The following is a 20,911-nucleotide window of genomic DNA, read 5'->3' as shown; positions in this document are numbered from 1 at the left end:
TCACCACTATTATCATAATCGCTATTTTCTGAATCCTCTGCCAGAATAATTAATCCCTAAGTGGGTGTAGTGGTGTGAGTTTCATGTCTGTGTACAGCTCTACCTGGAGGAGCCCCAAGCACTTTCAGCCTCCATCTCGTCCAGGCTGACCTCATAGCCTCCCGCCATCTGCCTGGCTGTCTTATCTTGAGTAGATAGGAGACCATTTGCTCAGTTTGCCAAGCTCAAAATCTCAGCCTCAACATGTACCCGTCCATCTCTGCCTCTTCTCTGTCTTCTCAAGTACCCAATACCCTGTTCTTGTCCATCACACCTGTTGAGTCTTCTCTCTGCTCCCTGCCAGCTGAGGCCATCTTATTTCAAGACCTGAATAAGAAAAAGCCTTAATGGTCTTTCCACTGTCAGCCTCTAAGAAGGAGGCCTCAGCTTAAGGATTCTTGTTCCAAAACAATGTTGTTTTGAAAAATTAAAAACTTGAAAGCCAGCCCATAGCATGACTTTGAGATACTCAAACGACAAAGAATTCCTTTTACTTAAGGGTAAATTTACATTATCCTCAATTACATTTTTTTTCTTATAAGGGAACTAGTCAATCCTTCCACCATACCCTCTTTGACTTTGCATTTTTCTCTTTTTCAACAGTCATTATATTCAATTTTAAGTATTTATCCTGGGCACTTCTCTGTGCACTTAAATTTTTTAATGTTTATTTACTTTTGAGAGAAAGAGACAGACAGACAGAGCACGAGCAGGGGAGGGGCAGAGAGAGAGACATACACAGAATCTGAAGCAAGCTCCAGGCTCTGAGCTGTCAGCACAGAGCCCGACACGGGGCTCGAACCCACAAATTGTGAGATCATGGCCTGAGCGGAAGTCAGACACCTAACCGACTGAGCCACCCCTCTGTACACTCTTAAAGGCAACCATTATGTCTTATTCCTCCATGAATCTATTTGAACACCTAGAATGTTGAGTAAACCATAACAATATCTATTATAAATAGCAACTGAAAGTTTTGCCTTAGACAAAAGCAATAGTTGTGAAAGAAATGGCAGCGCAACAGCTCTTGCGTCAAGAAAATATCCAAATGTGCCACAAGTCAAAGATCTGGGACTGAAGTCAGTCTTGGAAGGTAGTCCCAGGAGATAAGCAGAGATACTTGCCAGTGCACCGTAGAGGTCACCTAGTCTGAAAAATGGCAGGGACGATCTTTTCCTCATACACATCATGAAACAGGGATTACTGTAATTATTATGAAAGATTCTATCTCTATAGACACCTTTAAAAGTCTCGGTTTACCAAAGAGGAAAGAGAGAAACGATCTCCTCACCTTACAATCGATTTCAGTAGTTGGAAGAGAAGCTCGTGCAGATGCTGTGGGTATCCTGCCCATATATGGCAGTCCTCACACACGATAGGACACACTGGGTGGGCTTGCAGGACCTGTACTTCTTTGCCAGAGGGCTTCCTCAAGCTGACAAAACTCACGTGGCCCCCCTGTGCGGCATTCTGGGTATGTTTGTGTATTAACTTTCCCTGGGAGTAGACTTCAAGCAATGAATGAAAGGAATTGGTGTATAAATACCCCAGTAACCTTCTCCCTTGGGTAGATGAACTCTGAGGCATGTGTTCTGTACCAGCTTTCAGCACTCCCCCGGCAGAATTAAGCTCTGGTGGACCATAGTCTAGGATCCTTGATAACGCACACTTCATTGGCTGCTTTTCTTCGTTGTCCCACTTCCCCCTTCTCCTACCACTGCTTTCTTCTCTGCCCAGATAAATTACTCACACATTAATCTGTATCTCAAGCTCCATTTCTGAGGCACACCAAACCAAGACTCTAACCGTCACATCCAGCAAAATAAGAACGGATGCATAAATCAGAAGTAGTGAAAACTCTAGGATAAGTCAACCTTTGAATTCAACTCAGCAAACAATTATTGAGCACATACTATAGCAGGAAGTGTGCGAGCACAAATAACCCGTAAACCTTGACCTGAGAGAAATCACTAGTTTCAAAATAGACAATTACTGAGAAAATTTTAAAAGCACAGTGACCAGTATATCTAGAAAATGATTTTACACCCCAAAACAGGAAGCATCTCAACTTCATCAGTGTCAGGGAGTGGAGTAATGGAAGTCTTGCCAAAGGAGAAACACTTGATCTAGTTCAAGGGTATTGGGAAGACCTCAGAAAGGCTGGATGGTAGAGTGGTTAAGAGTGCAACCACTGAAACCAGACTGTCTGGGTTCAAGTATTAGCTTTTCTACTTATTTTCTGTGTGGCCTTGAGCAAAACAATTAATCTCTCTGTGGCTCAATTTGTTCACCTATAAAATGATGTTTCCTATCTCTTGTTTCTTGTGGGTTTTTTTTTGTCCTTTAAAAACTTTAATGTAAATGAACACTTTAGAATAGTAACAGACATATATAAAGGGCTGAATAAATAGTAATTGTAATCTAATATCATGTAATCTAATCTAATTAGATAAAATCTAATCTAACTCACTGGGAAAAGAATAAGTGATAAAGCTGGAAAAGAAGACAGGAGACAAACCATGCTGGGTCTTAGACTCCAAGCTAAGGAACTCTGTCTTCATCTTTGAGGTCAAGGGTCAGCAAGCTACCAATGACTCAACTCACTGGCCAAGTCCAACCTACCAATAGTTTTTGTAACTAAAGCTATATTGGAACATAGCTACACTCAATTTGTGTATTGCCTATGACTATTTTTATGCTACAATGGGACAGCAACATACTATATGTCCCACAAAGTCAACAATATAATAGCCACCTCTTATCTGTGAAGAATATGTTCCAAGACCCCAAGGGGATGCCTGTAACTATGGATAGTACTGAACTCTATATATACTATGCTATTTCCTATTCATACATACCTGTGATAAAGTTTAGTATATAAATTAGGCACAGTAAGAGATTAACAAGAATCAATAATCAAAGAACAATTATAACAATATATTGTAATGAAATTTATGTGGATGTGGTCCTTTTGTCTCAAAATACCTTATTATACTGTCTTCACTCTCTTTCTTGTGATGCTGTAAGATATTGCCTACAAGATAAGATGAAGTGAGGTAGGTGATATGGACACTGTGACACAGCATTAGGCTTCTATTGACTTTCTGGAGATTTGTTAGGAGAATCATCTGCTTTCGGACCATGGTTGACTGTGGGTAACTAAAACCACAGAAAGTGAAATAGTGGATAAGGGGAGAATCCTATATTTACTATCTGGCCTTTAAAAAAAAAAAAGCTGCCTCCTCCAGCTATAGATGAAAGGAAATGATGTGCAGAGTAACAGGCAAGTTGTATAGAGTAAAAATCTGCACACAGAGTTAGATGGCCATTCCACAGGTCAAGATTAAAGTTGATGAAGTTAATAAAACCAAACTTCATATAGTGTTAGAGGAAGAAGGGCTTGGTAAATAGATGAGAGAGGAATATTGTAGGAGTTGATAAAGAAAGGGTAGAATAACTGTGATAAACATGCAGGCTACAGGACATGTTTAGCCTATAAGTTAGTGTTATTTATCCCACAGTGTTAATACATTTTAAATTTTTTGCCAACATTTAAAATATAAATATATCACCAATAAAACCTGACTCTCTGACTCCTTCGGAAAAACTGAAAGATCTGGCAAAGTGTACTTACAGACCTGAATGGTAGAACCTTCTTTAGCTCCAAGGCACCTGTAAAACCTGACTCTCTGACTCCTTCGGAAAAACTGAAAGATCTGGCAAAGTGTACTTACAGACCTGAATGGTAGAACCTTCTTTAGCTCCAAGGCACCTGCCATATTTACATGAGACATTTGTTTTCTAATACATCACATCCTTGACTGAGTATTACAACTGGGTCAGCTTCATTCACGCTGTAAATGTGTTGAGTCTGAATCTTCTAGGGTTCAAGAGTGTCATATCCCAGCATTTATGGGCATGAGACATGGAGCATGGGAGAAGGAGGAATTTTTTTCAAAACAGCTGTAAACAGAAAGAGTGACCTTGAGGGACAGCAAGATTTTGGTAAGAACATGGAGAGAGTACTGAATGAAGAGGCTGAGGTACACCATCAATTTATTTATGAAAGAATAGAGGTTTACAGTGAAAGAGAAGGAACATGTTTAGGAGCAATCGCACAGAAAGTCAAGGGGGAACAGGCCAACAGCAGGAGAAATATAACTGAATAGTCAAATACTGGTTATCAGAAATATCGCATTTTGGTTGATGCATGAAGTTGACTGGGATGAAAGCCATACACGGAAGTGATAAGCCTTAGAGTCCCCACCTTCCTTGTAAAGTTACTGTGGTGTTAAAACCAGTTGTGGGTAGATTTGGGTTGGTGTCGTTAAATGTCATCTCAAAGACACTGCCCACAAATCTGTCCAAGTTATTTAGAACTGCCCTTAAGCTAAATCAGGGCCATAGTCAGGTCTCTGTCAGGAAAGCCCTAGGGACAGGTGCTGAACTGGTTCAGTTAAACATGTCTGTTTTTGCTTCAAATTCTAAGATCATATATTTCTGATATCTTTAGAAGTGGCAGAGGAAAAAGTCATCTAAAACAAGTGCCTTAAAAGGAAGCCTCAATCTCAGGACTCTTCTGTTTCTGAAGAAATGCTCTTCACTGAGCACCTTGATGGCCTTTGCGTATGAAAGAGCATTGCCCCTAAGTACATGGAGATGTGGGTCTTCTCACCCTGTATCCTGGTACTCCATGTGTCTTCCTCTACTTTTCTTAATTTGCCTCAAATTTCTGTCCTTTTTTCCTCAGGAGTCACTTATCTATGAAAAAATAAAAAAAATATATAAGGAATGGCAAAATATCATTAAAACTCGCAGCCTTTTCAATACCTATTATTACTTTTTTCACTATAACAGAGAGAAACATTTCCTTGGTCTTATGTAATACGATATTCCCTTGCATCCTTCAGTGCTTGTCCCAGGAAATCCTATAAAGTCTTATTTTTATTTCATTAGCTGTTAGGAATAGCCATGAGGCAATGCCACCTGTCAGCCACATCCACCCAGACACTGCAGTAGAGGAATCAACCTTGAAGAAGAAAAAAAGGCCAAGGTCCTGAACTACTTACTAGGCAATAACCTTACACTACATTCTTGAGACAAGAAGATATTTTAATCTCTACATTCTCAGGTGACGATAATTCTTTATTCAAATGAACCGTTTTATATCTCGGAGAGAAAAAATGGAATTGCAGAAGGTGTAGATACAGATACCAACAGTGATGAAGTTTGGTAAATAAAGTCAGTTAAATTTTTTCTCCAAGGAATTATCAGTCGGGTAGGGAATAGACAGAGAACAGACAGTATTCCAAGAAATTGTTATAAATAGACAAGAAAAGTAAAACAATAGTAACCCACTTTTGATTAAGAGAAATACGATGAAATGTTGCAAATACTGATTTTTCTCTTCTATACCAAGATTCATTCTGGTCTTTGCCCTGGGAGAAAAGTTTACTTGGAAACAGATAAGCAAGAATTATGGAGGACTTTTCAGAAGTTAATGTACATGGCCCTCTTCAGTACTTTATAAAGTTGATTTCCCACAAAGTTTTAAGAAAGGAGGAAGGAAAAGATGAGACAGGAAATACAAGTCCCTAATGACTTCTCTTTTGACCCACAAATGCAAGTGGAGGATGAGAAAACACAAAGTACTGCTCAAAGCTAAATGATCATCGCTCATACTTCTGCTAGAATTAGAAGTTCTCTAGTTAATGGAAAAAAGGAATACTGTGGGTTTATATTTAGTCTTCTTAAAGCAGAAAGAGCCTAGGAATATGGAACTTGTTTACTTTCCCTCCCCCTTTTCTTTCTTCTTTTTGTTTTCTAAAAAGATAACTTAGATTTATGATTTTTATTAGAATAATATATATGCCCTCCTTATCCTCTTCTGGGAATAGGAAAAATACCTCACTGGTAAAGAGTTGATCCAATTCTTCCTTTCTCTAAGAATTTAAGGAAAGAAGTATTCCTTATGATACAAAATCTACTCCCTATGACTTGTAAGTCAAATTAAAACTTGCGGGTTATGTGTGTTATTGTCCTCTTAAATATGAGAAATCCAAGAAATCAAAACAGCACTTACTCTCTCCACTAGACACGGAGGTCAAGATCCAACGGTATGTCACAATCTGTTGTGAGCTCTGTGGCAAGTAATGTGTTACTATTAATAGTTCAAAGTTTGCAAATGATTTACTTTTGTTTGTAAGTTAGAGCGAAGTCAAGGTTATCCTGAAATAACTCTCGCTCAGCTGTACTCTGATATCCTTCTCTGAATGGGAGGTAAAAGGAGGCTTTATAACCACGATGCCAATGAGTGAATGTTACCCACTGTTTGCTTTCAGGGGCAAAAAAAAGGTTGAAACCACTTTATCAGACTGAGCGCAGGCAGCAAACCATGCTGTAGATTTTGAAAGCAAGGTGTCATCTCAAAGTTAAACTAGAAAATCAGTGCAGGATGGATGTGATCAGAGACATGTAAAGCCATTAAGAATAAGGTGTGTGGGGCCATGCAATGGAGAAATTCCAGGCATCTCTCTTGGGGGGACGAGTGCATCAGGACCATCGCCATTAATTTTTGAAAGGCTAAATGTTCCTTGCTCTGAACGCCAGGCTCAGAAAGCGGAGTCTTATTTGGTTTTATATATTTTTTTCTTTATTCAAACAGTATGAGTATCCAAGACTTTGACATTTATATTTTTATTATAAATTTAAAAATTAGCATTCTGGTCTTAACGACAAAATGAAATGCGGTGACGCTCTGTTTGGTTCCAGATCCTGTGCTAGGCGCTAGGTTTACTGAGAAAGAGTTCTTAAGAAAAAGTCTTCTTCTTAAGGAATTTCCCTTGTGAAGTTAATTAATGTGAGTTTGTCCCGAAAGGTTAATAGACTCCCGCTATGTGCTCAGAAAATCATGTTTATGAGCCTACAAAATCGAGGAACAGACTGGATTGTGGTGAATTCATCCAGAGAAACAGCATCTTATGTCCTCCTGAGGACTAAACACTGATCTCCACTGAAAAACATCCCGCATCACAATTTTCTTTGTATATATATAAAGTTTTACTCATCACAGACTGGTCACTGACCTAAAATTCAGACAATGCAAGTCTGCTATTTATTAGCTTCAATGAGTTGTACGAAAGTTAACACCCTTGAGATTTGGATTTCTTACCCACAAAATGAGGCTGATCATTCTACCTGTGACTCCACACAGATGTCATGAGGCCAACACGGGAAGCCAAAAGCAGGGAACCAACCTCTCTTCACGACTCCGGTGTGTCAGGCACGGTGGTGGACAGTTTCCCCATGTTCCCTCCTTTACCCCTCACAGCAAACCTCACATTAGGCCCTATCGCCTTAAAAGTTGACTTTCTTTCGGCCGTATCTTGTGGTGGCAGAGCTAAGATGTGAAGACCTACCTGTCAGCCCGCAGGGTCCGGGCTATCCCTCACTCTGCCTGTATGACACCTGAGACAATTTATGCAAAGCCACTTGGAACGTTGGAAGAGATTCTATCGTTACCAAGTCTCTGCTCTGAGAATGAAAGTGGCCCCTGTAACGCACTTACTCTATTCCTTTCCTCTGGGTAGTTTTTCTACCAGGAAGGTTCTTTTCTTTCCTTTTTCCCCTCTAATTCTTACCCATTACTCAAGGTTGACTATACTTCTCTGGGCAACAGAGATCTTTCCTTCCTATAACGTTTGAAATATCTAAACTATTCACTCTCTCAGGCATTCAATGTGTAGTATTGTAGCTATTATTTCACATGTATCTTATTTCCTCAGCTAGACTTTAATTCCCTTTGGGTAAAAGAATGCCTTGGTATTCCTCAAGTATCGTGCCATTTTAGGATCACGCCGCTAAAAACAGGTTTTCAAATATGTTTGATATTGATATATTAAAACAAATTATAAGACAAAGACTGAAAAGGTGGTTACTAAAACAGGTAGTCTAATCTATTTTTAAAAGACATTTAAGCATTTTCCCTGCCCATGTTCAATTTTACAATCTTTTTCTCATATTTAAAATAATATAGGGGCCTCTGGGTGGTTCAGCCGGTTAAGCGCCTGACTCTTGATTTCAGCTCAGATCATGATCTCATTGTTCACGGGTTCAATACTTGTGTGGGGCTCTGCACTGGCAGTGCACAGCCTGCTTGAGATTTTCTCTCTCTCTTTCTTTCTCTCTGCCCCTCCCTACTCTCTCTCTCAAAATAAACAAACTTTAAAAATAAAATAAAATAAAAAAGTAATATGAAGAAAAATTTTTTTAAAAATGTCATTACCTAAAAAGAACCACTGTTATTATTTTTGTGTGTATACCTCCCTACTTTTTTTTTTATACATTGATATATTTATAAAAGTTGAATTTAAAGAGGCACCTGGGTGGCTCAGTGGGTTAAGTGTCTGACTGTTGATTTCAGCTCAGGTCATGATCTCTTGGTTTGTGAGATCGACTCCTGATGGGATTTCTCTCTCCCTCTCACTCTTCCTCTCCACTCCTCACCCCATGCACTCTCTTTTTTTCTCAAAATAAATAAATAAAAATAAAAAACCTTGAATGACAAGAAGTTTTATTTTGTAATATGTTTTTACTTATAATCTATAGATAACATATTCCATATTATTATATAACTTCTCATTACATAATGTTAATATAAAAATACACCATACATTTATTAGTTTTATTTATTTATTTATTTATTTTCATTTATTAATTTGTTCCATGTTTATTTTTATCAGTTCATTGATTGAGCTCTTTCCCTGACTCTCCATTTCCCCTTACCACAGCAATAATTACCAGATTATTATAGACCCTTCGAGAGTTAGCCTCTGGATATAGAAGATAACTAAGGAAGTATGTGTATCCATCTTTTAAAAAAATAGTAATGGAATCATACCATATATGTTCCTTACCTTGTCTTTTCATTCATAATGTGTTGGGGATATGTTCCTTACCAGTACATACAGATTTGTCCACATTCTTTTAAATGTCTACATAGTATTCCACTGTATGATTATACCATGATTTATGCAATCAATCCCTTATCTACTAAATGGTATATTTCTTTCCCTTACATGATTTGTTACATATCTCTTCCAAATAATCCATCATATCATCCTTTATAACAAGCCTCACTCCCTTTTCTCCCCAAAGGTTTTGCTTCTAGAGCTCTTCATTCCTGGGTTTCTGTCTGAATTGATCACTCTCATGCCATGTATGCGAAGTTGCCACACTGGCACTTTCTCCTGAAGTCAGCTCTTCCATAGATACTGTAATTTGTTCTTCCTTAGTTAACACATTCATTTTGCTGTAGCACATTCTCTAATAGCTACCTAAGAAAGTATGCTTGGATCCTTAGATGTCTAAGGTATTTGTTTTGCCTTTATATTTATTTTGGTTGGATATAGAATTCTTCACAGAAAATATCTTTGGTCCAATTTTAAACATTTGAATGGAACTTCTATGACTTCAAGCATCCAGAGTAGTTATTGGGAAGGTCAGGGCCCTTCAGAACCTCGTACATTAACCCCTTGCCCCTCTTGGTTAAGTCTGTAAATATACTTTAACTATTTTCTATTTTCCAAATTTGTGTCACAATTAGTTTCCAATGACATCCCACATTCTGTTTTCTTTGATGGACTTCATTCATTATTCTCATTGGAACTTGTCGGGGGTGGGGGACGGGGATGGGAAAGAGGCAATAAATACATGTATCAGTACACCATCTCTGTCCCTAAAGCCCAATACGTAACCATTGTGCTTGTATCAACTAAGAAATTTCTAGTTTTTCACTTTTATAAACACTTGAACATTTTCACAGCTAAGTAGAAATTATAATTATTTCTTAGATTATACTAAACTTTAAATTCTCATGTAAAAGTATTTACGAATTCTCTAATACATTTGATAGGTATTTCCAAGTGTATTCATTTCCCACTGCTGCATAACAGCTTCTCACAAACTTAGCAGCTACTTCATAGCTCCCAGGGATCAGCAGTCTGAGCATGGCTTAACTGGGTCCTCTGCTCAGGGCCCCACAAGGCTGCAATTCAGGTGTTGGTCAGGGCCATATCCCCATCCGGGGCTCAGGATCCTCTTCCAAGCTGACATGTTTGGCAGAATTCATTTCCTTGAAGTGATAGATGTCATGGTGGTTTATTTCTCCAAGAGCAAGAGGAAACGGGGTATCTGTTCTCAGGGAAGGCCTCAGCCCTCTTTTAAACTAATTAGGGACCTTGATTCCATCTTTAAAATCCCTTCACCTTGGCCATGTAGTGTAACATAGTCATGACATGACTCTTACCATATTCGTAGGTCTATCCCTCCTACAGTGAAGAGAAGGAGACTATGTAGGACATGAACACCTGGCAGGAGAAGCAGAGAGGAAGGGGATGGGCCTTAGAGGTCGTTACAGAATTGTGCCCACCACACCAAATTACCCTAAGAAAAAGCTGTATTACTATATCTCACCGCAAAAATAATTTTAATTAACTACATAAAAATTCAGACAAGTGCAAGAAATATTTACTCCAGGTACAGTTACTCTGACTTTTCTACCTTTTTAGTTTTCATTACCCATGCACCAAAATTTTGACCAATCTCTATCCATTACTTTCCCTCTGTTTGCCACGGCTTTTCAATGACCCCATTTAATTCTTAAATGAAATCCTATTCGTTGTTTAAAACCTAGAGGCAAATACAATGACATCGTTTCCAGATTTTTGCCAAAAATGTAATTAGGCATTATTCTTTTTCTAGGAATTCTGCTAGTCAACAAATATTGAGAAAGAAGAAATAAGTAAACCAAAGTTCTTGGTCTTGAAGTGCATCTAGCCTGTGATGGACAGTAGCAACTATGACAAGTACGCCAATTAAAATAAAAAAAAATTCCTGAGAAAAAAAATCTTTTGAAACATGAAACCAGTCGAAGCTCACAGAGGAAAAAAATGAAGAACTTCACTGCATAAAGACTAAGACCCTCAGTTTTTCAAAATAAAAACATGCCTATAAAAAACAGTGGGGAAGATTTATATAAAAAAATATATGCATAGTATATACAAATACAGAAACACACACATACTTAACAATTAAATAAGTAAAAACATGAAAGCATGAATTGGAAAATTTGCAAAGGATATGGACCCAAAATTTAAGAAAAAAAAATACAAATAATAACTACTTGAGAAGTTATTCTCCTTACTGGTAATAAAAGAGATACAGTGAAAGACACTTTCTTTCCTTTTTCAAAATAGAAAATTTTACAAACTATGATCACCAAGTGCTGGTGAGCATATGACAAGCTAGTTTCTACTACATAACATGTAGAAGAATAAATTGAGCAACTTTGTTTTGAAAGGGATTTGTTAATAGTAAGCAGAATGAAAGAGCTTCATACTTTGATCTTAGAATTCCACAAATGAAAAAAAAAATTGGAAGGAATTAAAGATTTCAACAAGGATGGAATCTGTAAGTAAATGAAATATTACAGAGTGAATATTTTTAAAAGTCAAGTCTTTAAAAATATTTTAGTCAGATGAGAAAACTAATGCATTGATATGTTACATTAAAGAGCTCCACAACAATATTGATCACTTCTAGGTAAACCATGTAGATGGAAAAAAATTGAAAATAAATACACTAAAAATTTTAGCCGTGATGATCTCAAACCCAATTATGTCATTTTTCCGTTCTTGTTGCAAATACTCTATGTCAACAAAAAATTTTTAAAACAGTAATAACAGGTCCATAAAGTTACAAAGTTGATAAACAGATTAGAAAAAGTCAATGTTGTTCACTTATATAAGTAAAAGTTCTGGGCAGAATTGGAGCCCTGAGGCTGTAGGTGCATTATAGGAGAGCACCAAGTGAGTATAAAATCCACTTCCTGTTTGAAGCCATGAGATTGAGGACACTGGAGGGGGCATGACCTATAGTGACATGTTGGTCAGAGAACGACCGACAATGGAGACCACTGGATGAAAATCAGAAGCTGGAGAAACCAGCCCAGCTAGAAAGGTACTTGACACAGTCTGATTATTCTAGTAGAAGATAGATCCCGTTGTCTTTTCCATATCAGTCAAACCCTTATCTTAACAATTACTCTAGCTTGCAGGTTTGTGGATTAAAAGCAATATACACCATTATTCACTGATGACTTCTTAAATAAAACGTGAAAAGATGAAATAAACTGGAATAGATTATCTGCAGAGAAAATCTGAGATCAGTGACATGAACCCATATTTTCTAAAAAAAGTTTTTATAAGAATAATGTCAACAAAATTTTCCAAAATTACTTTGAACTTTGATGATTAACATTTATATGTAAGGATATGAGGAGTTCTGATGAAGTTACCAACAAATTGTTCTTCATCTTCATAAAAGATTAAATAAAGGAAGAGAAAATAAGCTGAAATCACAGTAAGAGAAAGAATTTTCTTTTTGTTGTTTTCTTTTGGAGTCGAGAAGCATGAATAAAAAGCTGGTGATTATATTACTGCAACCAGTTGCTTCCAAGGTTATAGTCTTATCACTCCAGAAGATCTTCAAAACAGTACATTCAACAGTCTGACTTGCTTTAGGCTTGCACCTTAAGTAAGCCTAAAGCATCTGTCTAGAAACAGAATGGACAGAATGATCTGTTCCTCTCCCTTAAAGTTCCTATGTTAATAGACTATAGTACATTGCTTAAGACACAGATTAAATAAATAGCACACTATATTTTAGTTTTGAAGAACAGTTAATAAATATTGCACTAAAAAGATGCCAGACACATATTAGACTGTTTGCCATCAATGTCATGTCATATCTCTGAACAGTCAACCGCAGAGGATGGGCCATACCTGGAAGAGGAGATTGCGAGAATAGACGTGAGCTCGCGGGTGGGCCTTGCAATTGCTAAAGCATTAGTGAATGGGATCTCTTTCCTAGAGGAGAAATGCAATTTTGTCGGGAGAAAGAGGGAACTGTTTTCTTTTTTTATGAAGCAGAATTCCATTCTAATTCTCTGAGCCTTTTACTATAACTGCTCTAGCATGTGTTTTAAATTACATTGTATGCATGTGTTCCCCATAAAATTAGCCATCATGACCCATTGTTCCACAGTCCTCCCTTTCATCACATTTTAGAGGCCTGTGTTCCATATTAGCAAATAACCCTTAGGGAAAATTATGCATTTTCCATACACCAGCTTTGTTACATATTTGATAACACTTATTGTATATTTAAGGATATGGGTCGATATGTAAAGTTTTTTAAATAACAAAATAAGTGGTTGATTGTTTCCTCGTGGCAAACAAACTAGGAAGTCAAATTGAATATATCTAGCATCAATATCAAAACAGAATTAACAGCTCCACTTTTAACCCATATGTTCGTGAATATGTAACTCCATCAATATGTTAACTAGGGTGAAGGCACATTGCCAAGTTTAGAACCCACTCAAATTCCTTGGGTTCTGAGTTTAAAATGAAATTTGAAACTTTCCAGGTTCAAGGTCCTTTTTGGTGCTGTAAAAATGTGACTTCCTGGTTGAAAAAAAACTAAATTATTTTGGACACCAGCTTGCTCACACAAAACAATATGATAAGTGTGAATGAATCAGTAACATATGGTTACATTTTCTTTTTAAAACCCTATTTTTTTAAACATTTTAAATGGAAAATTCATGGTAAAAACATGCATCGGATTTAGCCAACTCTAAATCATTTGAAAAATATTTTTAAGGCATTTTTTCTCTCAATGGATATGTGGCAGAATTTCCAGCCCATGGTGTTAGTGTAGCTGCACTCTTTTCCCCGGCCGTCCCCCAAGACCCTCCAATTAATGCACAGGAGAAAAGAAAGTGCTGCTAAATTCTCCTTTCTCCTGCTCTTTTTCTCGCTTACTTCCTTGAGTGTGTCCTGAAAAACTTTATGTATCATTTCTATTGCAATGGCACAGATGTTTTTAAATTAAATTGTGCTTCAAACTACTCTCAATGTAAAGCTCTAGGGACTAGCAGCAAAGGCTATACATTAATGATGAAAAGGAATACATTTGTTTGTAATTCGGAATAGACATCCCAGAGACGAGAAGTGTTTCCTTGTCCTCAGACCACAATCCATCAATCCAGTCATCAAAATTAACTACTACATGGGTATTTTCTCAAAACAACTCCTGAGTGGGAAATAAAAATACAAGGAAATAATTGAATACTGTAATGTCTCCCATCTCAATATGTTGGTGTATGTGTGTGGAAAACACTATTTTCTGTATTTTACCTCCTCTGAAATGCTTTCTGTTATCAAGTACCTAGAATTACATTTTGACACTAGAAAAGTTCCTACTCTGGAGTCAACCCTACGTGCAAGTTCACTTAATTGTCTGCCTAAATTGTTTCTGAAAACAAGATTGTATTATCTCTGTGAGCTTATGACTGCAATTCTGTTCAGTTTTCTAGAATTCTACATGTTCGTTTCTCTGAATATTGCATGTTTTCTGACTTTGGTCGGGGCACCTTGCCAGCGGCACATTTGAGAGCTGTACTGACTCACCTTGTCAGCTCAAACATTATAGAGGTCTGAGCTAGGTCTGGACTACCTATCAGAATTTATTACTTACTGGATTTCTAATTTTAGAGTATTAAAAATAACATTCTATTTCTTCTAAATACTATTATCTTAGTATAGATACGGCAGACCACCTATTTATTTCAATTTCCATTCAAATAATCTAAATAACCATATAGGCATTGTATATGGAATATTTACTACCATAGTGTGTAACATCCATCTACATTACTTAGAGAGAGAGAAAAAAAAAAGGAAACTATTTTAAAACGAAGAACCCTGTAAGTACTTAGCACATAAAATGTGATAGTACAAATTCTACAATATTGCATTATTTTTATCTATATAAACCTAGGTCTAAGGCCACAGTTAGTTGCAATTCCCTAAACTGTGGCAGATTAATCCATGAAGGTTGTCTCCCAAATCTCTAATTATAATTAATGAATCTAATTACTGTGATGGCTTGAGAATTTCGCCTTTGTCTCATAATGTACTGTGTCTGTTTTCTGTTTTCCATGAAAAGAACATCACCCTAAAATTCAAGAACGCTGAAAATTTCCCCTCCAAAAAGGAAATTCAACTGTAATAATGCTGAGTGTATTTATTCAAGACTTAACAAAGTTTATTGAATAAATGATCAGACACCTTCCTACATTCTGGAAGTTTTTGAGAGCTACATAAATTTTATGCCATGCGTGTTGGGAAATATCTTTAGGCTATGACTATGATATTCTTTTTCATGTTTCCAGAAATCGGGCAGTCAATTTTCAATTATGTCTTCTTTAGATTTTATTTGCTTTTAAATCATATTATATGGAAGATATATTTTGACATCTTCCTCTTAAATGAAATTTTATGTAAGTGGAAAAGGAAACAGCATAAAGCAACATTCCTATGTAATAATTACTTGCTAAGTTCTATGTACATTTTTAAAAGCTGGAAGAAGTGGCATCTTAATAGACAGATTTGGGAAATTTGATTTCTATTGACCAATTCTTAATCAAGAGTAAAATATCACTCAAACAGAAAAGAAGTACATCTTCAGAATGTCTTACTTCACTACCAATCAAGTTAAGAATGACTCTTATGTTTTACCCTGGCAAGTTTTGGTTCCATGTAATTGTGAATAATCAAAGTCACTGAAATAAAACATTTACAAATGATGAGTTTTTCTAATCCACAGGTTATATTAGCAAACATACATATGCCTAGATTCATGAATCAACAAATAAAAACAACTTTAGTGCCACTTCCTATATTTAATGACTTTTTTTTCCTTATTCAGCATCCTCCCACTCAGAGGAAGGTACAGTCATAAAGTAATTGCCGAAAGCAATGTTGCATTTTTTTTCAAAGTGAAGAAACAGGCCTGGTTGAGAAATGTACCTAAGAGTGTAATACCATCCATTCAGCTTACTCATTTAAATTATTCATATTATTGAGCATAGAAACCTAAGGATTGGAGATAGATGCCAGAAATAGTTAAAGGAAGAGCAAACCTTTTAAAAAGGTGTGAGAGATGGAAATATGGTAACAGCATCCCTGGATCTAGACTCATGGAATTATAGAGCCTTCAGTTTGAAAGAAACCTCCGTTACACATGTAGTTCTCTCACCACTATCAAATTTCTCTCAGACAGCCCTGTTTATACGATTTTGATAATTGGGAATCCACTGCTTCACAAGGGCAGCTGAATTCATTATTTAAAGAGCTCTGGCTATTTTAAACCTGTTATTTCATCGGTCTCCCTAAAACTTCTATTTCTGAATCTGAGCTCTTCCCTCTGAAGTTAAACAGCAATCCACTATATACATCATCCCCTCATGTATACAAAGATAATTGCCATGTCTACTGTCTTCACTTCTTCACTTCTACAAAGGAAATGTCCTCCATTCATACAAACGTTCCTCAGAGGGCTTGGCCTTCAGCCCATTCAATCATCTTGATGGCACTTTTGTCATTGTCTTCTGGAAGGAAATACTCCTGTGACTTAACAAGAGGGAGTTCAATAAAAGATGAATGTGCAGATATGTCCACTGATGTGTCTATGTTTACTTTATTTGGTAATTCAGGATTACTAAGGGACAACAGATGTCCATTGGGTGAGGAAGCGTGGAAGTGTGATCTTGACCAAATGTCCTCAACGGAATCTGCTCCTATCACAAGGGGACTTGACGTGGTGGCTGAAGATAATTTCAGGTATCCAAGAAGAGAGATTACTCTCACCATGAAGTGCATAATTTTAAGGATATGGAAGATCTGATGATGGAAGCAAATTTACAGAGCAAGGTTACACTGGTGCCATACATGAAGTTTTGTGCTGCTTTGGACCCCCACCCTTCCCACACATATATGTGCACAAATCCGAAAGGAAAACCTTTCTATTAATGACTTCCATATCAATATTACTTTTCCTGACTAACTTTCTGAAAAATTAGTCTCACCATTCTAAAAGAATAGTCTCACCAGTAGAGAAGAAAAAAGCCTGTAACACTAAGACTTTCTTTCCCTCACCTGTGGTGTGGTACCCTACAAGATAGCTAGAAGAAGAGAAGATTCAATGAGCTTCAGAAAAATCCAATATTTCTCTACTGAATATTGAAAAGAGACTGAAGTCAGGTTGCATGGTTTCATTTGTTTGTGTTGTGTGTTTGACTTTGGAAGCCACACGTCCATGAGGTGGGGCAAGGAGGATAGGCAGCCACGGCCAATTTGTAGACATTCTTTGGCCAGATACAAGACTCTAGATGGCAGCATGTCACTGAGTAGGGTAAAGGGCTAGTTGTTTTAGAAGGTGACTCGTCTTGAGCACCAAAATAGGTAGTGATGGTTGTGGCATTCACAGTTATATACATAGAGCTCTGCACTGCTCACCTAACTAGAACAGCCAGTGACCATGGCTGCAACAAATATTCACAGATGCACTCTCCAGGCCCGCAGTGAGCACACTGAGCATCCTCAAAGGATGATAGAATCCCAGAAATTTCAATGAGTAGGAAAATGTCAGAGCAAAGAGTTGACTGGAACATTTGGAGAACCTCATTTGGGGCAAAAAAAAAATTCCATGCTTGGGACCTGAACACCATCTCCCATTTCCCTAGATGTGCACACATGCAAATTGCATGAAAACAACAAAATATCTCCTCTGCATTTTACAGCACAAACTCCCTTGCCCTCATTGGGCAGCTAAAGAGGTGTATTTACTAAAACATAACATGCAGAAGGAGACAGAATTTTGGCTCAGGGACAGAGGCGAACACATCTATTAGCTCAAAGACTTTGGGAACATTGACAAACATAAAAAAAAAAAAAGAAAGAAAGATTTGATTGGTATAATACTCAACTAGATGATGTTAAATAAATACTAGTAGAAAAAATAATACAAACCCTTTAAAAATCTCCCACTGCCCCAACTCCTTTTTCACTCCCTTATCTCCCGCTCTGATTATTTTTCAAAATCAATTCATGTTATAAGCTCATTTGGCCAACAAAAATTCCAAGATAGGTTTCATATGAATCATGTTCTGGACAAGTCTTTTCTCTCCTATGTATAGAATTAATAGCATGAACCTAAGCACAGGTCTTGACTTTGATTTCTATTAAATTTTATCTGGTTAGTTTGGGTCCATTATTTGAACCTATTGAAATAATTTTTCCTCTTGGCTCTCTCATCCATTATATTATCTCTCTCATCATTGTATAAATTAGTTGATAAGTAGTATCTTTTATCCTTGAGGTCCAAATGGGCCAATAACAAATAAAAAATGTTCCTTAAGAAGTGATTCTCTTCAGTCTATTGACTTTTGAGAGCAATCCATTTGCCTATTTCAGGTTTAATGAATGTACAGGTTATGAACTGAAGCTTTGTCTAAAGACTAATATATATAGCTTTTGGAACAAAGCATCATTAACCATGATTTATAGAATGATCATCAATCAAACTATTCTCCTTATTTACTTACATTTTTATTAATGCACTTAACTTTTATTATTTTTTTCATACACTTCCATTTTTCTATAAGACATTCCCTAAATATTTAATAGTTCAATTCATGGAAAGGAAGGGAGAAGATAACAAAATTCATGATTATTCCATATGATTCAGGAACTGTGCTTGACATGTTATGCTTGACACCCTTCATCCCCACAATCCCATGCATAATGTCTTATTCTCATACTTTTTATAGATGAGAAACCTGAGGTTCTTAAAAAAAAATTATGTGCATTGGCTAAAAGCACCGAGTTGGTAACTGGTGAATCTATGACACAAAACCAGATTGCTCTACTTCAAAAGCTTGCCTGGCTTGCTTTCCATGGAGGGTGCACTCTCCTGAGTTCACAAATCTCCCTTGGTGATTTGTATTAAGATGTTGCAAAAAGCACTCAGGGAAAAAAAAAATACAAATAAAACCAAAACCAAAACAAAACATACACAATCAGCAGGAGTAAGGATAGTAAGGATAAGACAGGTATAAGAATATCTTGAATACAAGATGAATGAGACTGGCAACAAGAAAGATATAAACGCTATGGTTGGAAAAGAAAGAGAAGGAAAGCTACCTTTTATTGAGGAAGCTGTATTTGTCCCATGCCCCTTCTTTCATCTGGACTTTCATCCCTGATTGCATGGTTCATTCTAGCTTTTCCCCACCTCCTTTATGTTGTGGACAACCACCCAGCACAGGAAAACAGAGCATGCTTTGGAATCAAGCACACCTGGATCTGATCCTTGGGCATGTCACTTTACCTCTCTAAATCTCAGTTCCTTTTTCAGGAAAATTGTCACATTAGCACCTGAACACAAGATTGTAATAATAAAATAAATTATATCATACATGCCATGTTGGTATTCAGAAAATGGTTTTCCATTGTCTTACTGTTTCTCAAACTATTTTTCTTTGAACACTATTTTATGTGATGTGTAATTCCTGGTTTTGGGTGTTATATGTCACTTCTCTCTTAAGAACCATTAATGACTCCCTTTGCTTTCCTTGTCATTCTGTGCCAGGTTGATAAAAATACTTCCTAATCCAGTCTTTCCCACTTGAGGACATTTTATCCACAACTGTGTATGAATCAGAACAAGAGCACTACTAACTTACGAATACGCCTCACCCTCACCCCAGTCTCAAGGCCTCTGACCATTTTTACTCCCTCTTTTCCTCTGCTTATTCTTCACACAAATCTTATTCATCACCTAAGACTCAGCTCTGGTTCCACCATAGCTACAGTGAATTTCTCCCACTTTATTGATTTATTCTTCCTCCTGTGAACTCTTACAGTGATTAGTGTTCATAGAAAAGAATTTAGCACTTCATTTTCAGCTCATCTCCAAGACTCCAGCCTTTTTCTTCCCTTCAGACTCCCACAGGTAGGCATCCCAACTTAATCCTATCCTGATTCTCAGGCCAATGTGAAGATGCAACTTACAGGTCTACAAGTATTATGTAGGCTCAAATCATGCTATCCTTTTCCTTTTTTCAGATTGTTTTCTTTTTTAATTTTTTTTTTTAATGTTTATTTTTGGAGACAGAGAGATATTGAGTGGGGGAGAGACAGAGAGAGAGGGAGACAGAGAATCCCAAGCAGGCTCTACACAGTCAATGCAGAACTCAAACTGTGAGATCATGACATGAGCCAAAATTGAGAGTCGGATACTTAACTGACTGAGCCACCCAGGTGCCCCACATGCTATTCTTCATACAAGCTGGTCCAACTTAAGACCACTCAGGTCCAGGCCCTCAGTTCAGCACAGCCTCTTAGGCTTCTACACTGCTCCTTGAGTCTGTTCAATAGCATCACCAAGGTTCCTCCTCAATGTCAGTGTGTTTTCAATTTATCTGTTCTCTAACGTTGGCTCAAGGCACAAAGCTAGATGTCTACCTTGTCCCTCAGATAATCTTAGCATTCAAAACCTACTTGGAAACTATCGTCCTCGTGCACTTACTTCCCCCCTCCCCTTGGTTCCTTTGCTGCTTTTGCCAGTTATACTACTCCCAATTAAATACTGCTACTACTGCAATAATAATAATAATAATAACAACCTCTGCTGAATGTTTACCTTGTTTTAGACACTGTTCCAAGAATTTTACATGTCTTCTTTCCTTTTATCTTCACAGCAATCTGATGAAGCTTATTAAAATAAAAACCGAAGCAGCAAAGGATAAATATCTTTTCCCAGGTCACATGGCTAATAAGTGTGACCCAGCAGAGGGCACAAAGCAAGACAAACAGTCTCCACAGTGTACCTTCATAGCATTACTCCAGAATTAAGAGTTGTACCACTTCATACCCATTAAAGGAATCCTTGAAAGGTGATCAAT

At 37.1% G+C, this 20,911-nt stretch overlaps 1 long non-coding RNA gene across 3 annotated transcripts in view; it reads right to left on the bottom strand.

Moving 5' to 3' along the window:
- LOC109500224 overlaps window positions 1–20,911 on the bottom strand; it is a 48,788-nt gene that overhangs the window by 7,896 nt on the left and 19,981 nt on the right. For 2 of the 3 annotated variants that reach the window (XR_006598342.1, XR_002742126.2), the window contains exon 4: window positions 4,079–4,800. This is a non-coding gene — a long non-coding RNA (uncharacterized LOC109500224). Of the gene's footprint in view, window positions 1–4,078; window positions 4,801–20,911 lie in introns of those variants that run through there. The other variant, XR_006598343.1, reaches the window with a different exon arrangement.

This window comes from Felis catus, chromosome B2 (genome assembly GCF_018350175.1).
Source record: "Felis catus isolate Fca126 chromosome B2, F.catus_Fca126_mat1.0, whole genome shotgun sequence".
Taxonomy (NCBI): domain Eukaryota; kingdom Metazoa; phylum Chordata; class Mammalia; order Carnivora; family Felidae; genus Felis; species Felis catus.
This window is presented reverse-complemented; position numbering and strand designations above follow the sequence as displayed.